Genomic DNA, 6,000 nt, shown 5'->3' with positions numbered 1-6,000 from the left:
TAAATAAAATATGGATCTTTAATTACAATAGGTTGCCTATATATGTGTTGCATACAGGCTTTTTAAAAACATATTTATTAAATGCTTAAAAAAGATTAAAAACTAACACCAACTAATATAAAGTAAAGAAGAAAAGAAAAAAAAGGGAAAGAGAAAGAGAAAGCAAAAAGTGGAAGAAAAGAAAAAAAGTTAAAGAAAAATAAAATAAAAAACATATAAAGTAGTGGCTTCCTATATTGTTCAAAGCAGAGGGAGGGAAGGAGGGAGAGAGAATTCTATAATCTATCTTATCTAACCATCAAAATCATAAATTACAAGTTAATTTTTACACAAAATGTCAGTAAGAGACTTTCAGTCCCCAATAAATATAGATAATTCCTTTTCTCTAATCAAAGAAGTTAGTTTATTATCTACCAGTTTCACCAATCATTGAACTGAATTGGCTGAATCACTGACTGATCACTGAATCTTCTCAACTTTATGCATATAATAATATTCCACAGTAATCATATATTGAAATTATCCTGTTTCAGGCTTTAAGCACATACACTCAAACATGATTGCTATGGAAATTAACACATTTACATCAAAGCTGAAGAAATAATTAGCAATACTATAACAAAAGAGGAGTTTGCTTGAAGAGTTTGTTTTAGAATAGTCCAAATCCAATCCAGGGTTCTGAGGACAGAACATGGTTGTCAGCCAGGCCAGTGGTTCAAGGTTTTTTTACGTGATCACAAGAACATTACATGAGAGTAAATCAAACATTGTTTCCAGCAAGGGGAGCTTCTTAAATAAGGCTTCAGCCAGCTGTCACTAATTCAGAGACTTACTTGGCCATAAGCCACATAGACCAAGGTTGCTCTGGTCTTTGCTCTACTGGGCGTGTGTGCAGGCTGGGAAGCCAGATGTGCTCAACATATCTAACTTCCTGCTGTCCAGATGGTGCCCATGTTTGATCAGTCTCATATGATTCTTGGCTTGGTGTCTCCTGAGACTGATATTCCATGCTATCCAAATCTCAGGCCATGATCTTTTAGTTTCTGTCTTCTTTCTCAATAACATCCATTCTTTCATCCAGGCTACATAATAAGCAGTAAAATAGTTGTGAATCCAGTAAAGACAGCCCTTCTCTTTCCTTTGCATTTTGTAACACATTTATCATGGCTCCCCACCCCTCACCCCCGCCCCTTGCTCTAGAGCAGTGAGTCTCAACCTTCCTAATGCCGCGACCCTTTAATACAGTTCCTCATGTTGTGGTGACCCCCAACCATAAAATTATTCCTAAAACCATTGAAAATATATGTTTTCCGATGGTCTTAGGCGACTCCTGTGAAAGGGTTGTTCGACCCCCAAAGGGGTCCCGACCCACAGGTTGAGAACCACTGCTCTAGAGACATATTTTTCTGCTATTGTTTATGTGGTACAGCAGGTATCAAAACCCTATTGTCTGAAACAAAAGCATCATTCTTGACAAAAACTCATTTTATCACAGAGATTCTCCCCAACACTGACAATTTTCATTTCTCCCATCTTAACAGACCCCTTTTTTAATTTTACTCCATGTCTTAACATCATTAATTGGAGATAATTCATATTTGTCATAGCAATATCGAAGTGTTTCATTCGTATGCCAACCATTTGCCTGGTGTATTTGTAAATTCAAAATTTGTTTTGCAAAGTTCATCTTTATTTCCACCTCTCTTACTGCTAACAAATAGTTGCCTCTGTAAAAGCATAATTTGGTGAATATATTTTACAAGTAACTCAAGGTAGCAAACATATGTAATACTCCATTCTGTTCCAATTCCCATAACAACAAGCCTGTAAGTTAGATTGGACTGAGAGACAGAGTTTGGCCCAAAATACCCACTTGGGTTTCATGGGTAAGGTAGGACTTGAACTCATATTTCCCACTTTCTAGCCACTAGACCAAACAGCCTCTCATGGGGAGAATGATAGTTGCCATCCATAGGAATTTTTTATTTCTTCTTCCTTCTTTTATATCATCAAAAATCTTTTATTTTATTTCCAACATAAAAAAATTCTTTTATATTGTTATGGGTTAGATATCCTTGTGAGCAGCTCCGCAAGCAGTAATGGCACTGTAGTGTGGAATCATCAGCCAGGAACCAGATTCTGAAGGAGAATTAATTGACATCATCCATTTGTGTCCTGGAAAAACTGTTTCTTGCAAAAAGACCACAGGAATTGTGTTTCCTGTGGTTAATTGTGAGTTCAATGGCTTGGCAGCTGAGGAATTTATAATGGTCCTTAAACACTGGCAAAATGTAGTCTTTTAATAGAGAATTTATACACAATGACACAAATAGCTATGTTTCTAGAATAGATGCCATGCCATACATCTTAAGTCATAGGGTTGTGCTCTTTCTATTAAGTATTCTTAATTGCTTCCTTTTTCCATGCAGTATTATGAATGTCTGTGTTCTCTTTTCTCACTAGAGGTCGCCATTTCCCTTCTTTTTGTTTGCACATTAACTGATGCAAACATTTTCTGCAGAGAGAATTTCATTTATCTTTTCCTCTGTCTTCTTTTGCTGTATATTAACTTCTGGTTGCTTTATTGTTCCTAAAGAGAAAATTGGAAAAGAAACATTTGAAATGTGAACTATGCCTGGCAATCTACTCTCCAAATCAAGAAAAGACCCATAATTTTTAAGAATATTCTGATTTCATATCTGCCAACAATTTAGAGTCACAGTCAGGGACATGGAAATTTAAATGTACCTCAAGTAGAACAATGCACAACATTGGTTTTTGTTTTTGTTTTTTGAATTTTTTTTATTTGACAAAACAAAACATAAAACCACCATCATTCAATACAATCACAGAAAGTGTGTCAATCGGCTAAGATTCTTTTGTGCAAAATCCCATATCCAAAATTACCAATTATTTAATTTCTCTCATTTAACAATTTTATATATCCCTTTATATTATTATTCTCATTTAACAATTATTTAACAAAGGTTTAACTCCCATAAGAAAAAACTTCATATATTTATCATTACATTAATTTCATATTTCATACTTCATCTCCATGCTTTATTATCTAGCCATTGATAAAACAAACCCCATATCAAATAATATTGTTTATCTTCCTGTTCTCTAATTTCAAATGTCAATTTACTCATTTCAGCACATTCCATAATTTTCTTAATAACTTCATCATCAGTAGGTATCTTCTCTCCTTTCCAATTTTTAGCAAAAACAATTCTAGCCGCTGTTAAAACATTCACAATTAAATACCTCAGTTCTTTATTATACATTTCTGGTAAAATCCCTAATAAAAATATCTCTGGTTTAAAGTCAATGTATTTCTTTGTCATTTTTTCCAACCATGTGTGGATCTTAGTCCAATATCTTTTTGCTTCTGCGCATGTCCACCACATATGGTAATATGATCCTGGCGTCTGATGACATTTCCAACATTTCTCCGATTTGTTCTTGAACATTCTGGCTATTCTCGTTGGGGATAGATGCCACCTGTAAAATATCTTATACAAATTCTCCTTATATGCTGTAGACATTGTCATTTTATAATTTTGCAACCACAATTTTTGCCATTTCTCTAAATCAATCCCACGTCCAAAATTTTCCCCCATGCTATCATTGTTTCTTTAACTTTTTCTTCTTCCAATTTCCCCTTAATAAATAACCATATAATTTTTTAATTACATATTCATCAGAACCTGTTAAAATCTTATCTCAGTTGGTCATGACATTATAAAAACCTTCTTGTTTACAATCTTCTTCATATCTAGAATGTATTTGCAGATAAAGACAACCAATCCAATTTAAAACCTTGTTCTTCCAATTCTTGCTTTGATTTAAGTTCACTCTTTTCATCCATTAATTCACTATATCTAACAATTTGTTCCCTTCTAAATACTACTGAATATGAAAATGCTTCAATCGTTGATACCCAGACTAGAATTTTCAAATAGTGTTTTTTTTTAATCTTCTCCCAGTTTAATAACAAAGCCTCACGTATATGTCTTCTAAAATACCCCTGTATTTTTGTTCCTTTATATCACAAAAAAGCATGCCACCCCTTCAACAGATCATGACCTTCTAAATTCAATAATCTGTATGCACAACATTGTTTTGATCCTCCCTCTTTCTACTAAACTGGCATTTTCTCTCTCAAATTGAGAAAAGATATGGTCAATTCAATCAGAACCAATGTTTTTATTTTTTTATTATGTTTGTACCAGTAGTGGGTTCCTCTTACCTTCGCTACTGGTTCAGAACTGATGTCTGTGATGACATCCAGGCAGGTTGGCGGAACCTCCCACCGCCGCCACTGCTGGTTCACCCGAACCGGGGCAAACCAGTTGAAACCCACCACTGGTTTGCACCCAGAAGGAGAGAACATTTTACAATCCAATTCCAGGAAAGATTTTGAGGGTCTCATTCCAGGTTTGACAGACCCAAATTTAAAATGGATAGAACAAGGGAAGGAAGGGAAAATATCCATCTGAAATAAATAAAGTCGTGTTTTGTATAAACCTTTCTCTCGAGGGCCTAAAGAGCCTGCTGGGAGAAAATTGGCTGAAGCTAACAATAACAGGTTACTTTTTGTACTTAATCAGTTGTAAAAAACACTCTTATAGTAATAAGAGAAAACCCTACATTGCTAAAAGGGCTGTTTAGCAAAAGTAGGCTGATAAAGCCTGGAAGGAACAGTGTGGAGCAACGAAATGTAAGATATTGATTTCAGCTATTGGGATTTAAATTTCTTCTGAGGTAGAGTTTTTTTGCAGAACACTTTGATAAATGGCGGCCTTAAGGAATTCCTGAAAGAGTAAGGAGATCTCCAACAACTGGGCAGTTCTTTTGCATGCATCAGGCTTAAACAACCTGGAAAGGCCCTAAAGCAGTTGTCAAAACTTTAAGGATATGGCTGCCTCATTGTTCTGAGGAAAAATATTTGACTTGCACCTTTATGCTTTGGGAAGAGTTCGTTTGAAGCCAATGCCTCTCAGATATCTAAAAGAAGTAAAAATGGCTTATTAAGACACCTTTCAAAGCTTATCAAATTGGTTGAGATCAGCTTTTCTTCCGGCCTTGGTTGATGTTGCCAACTTCGAACAGTACATCAACTTTGAACCTGAACCTGAACAGTAGCATAATTTAAGATCAAGAATTAGGATTATTTTTCTTTTTTGGGTGGGGGGAGATGTCCCCAATAGTCAAATATGGAACTATCAGCAAAATGCAGATAGGTACGTCTACACAGCATGTCCTGAAAGTGCTTTAGTCCAACTGTTACCAAGAAAAGAGAGGATAACCCTTAAAGTGGGGCTGCTGGAAATTCTTTGTTGAAAATTTTGGGCAATAGTAATGTGTCAGCCATTTTTTTGTTCTCAGGGATAAGGTAATAATGGACTTGGAGGCATTAGTATTGTAGAAATAGGATTCTAAGGCAGAAGCTTTATTATATATTGTTATTTGTTAGGTGTTTGTTCCTCAGGTCTCACTGCTGACTGAATCTTTGCTTTCGTCCTCTTCCTCCTCCTTCTGATAAATAATCTCCATGTAATGTTTGCATTTCTTTTTGACTTATCATAGCCAATCCCCATACAGATAGGATCAGAGAGGTCAGATGATGCAACTTCCTTCTAGAAAAATTTCACCCTTTGGCTTGTCTGTTTTTGTTTTTGTTTTTAATTACAGTACAATCATTAGGATGTGTGAGGTGCTATTGTTGGCACCTAAGGGTTTTACATTGATTTACTGATTTACATTGATATTTTGGGGGAATCAAATGGTAATGAATGGTTACCTATGAATTAAATGATTCATTAGTCAATTACGGTATCTGATGACCAGGTCTTCTGCGGTCCTATCACTCACATTGTTAGGATTGCCTGATCACAAAGCAGTTCCCAGAGTATCCAGAGAAATTTGGATTCCAGGATGAAGAGAGAAGCAAGACAAGTATATTTACAGTCCCATTCTTTGCCTCACATCTCTTAA

The sequence above is a fragment of the Pantherophis guttatus genome, chromosome 4, assembly GCF_059756535.1.
Source record: "Pantherophis guttatus breed Tessera chromosome 4, ASM5975653v1, whole genome shotgun sequence".
Classification (NCBI taxonomy): Eukaryota; Metazoa; Chordata; class Lepidosauria; order Squamata; family Colubridae; genus Pantherophis; species Pantherophis guttatus.
The sequence above is the reverse complement of the archived record's forward strand: the minus strand, read 5'-3'. Positions refer to the sequence as shown.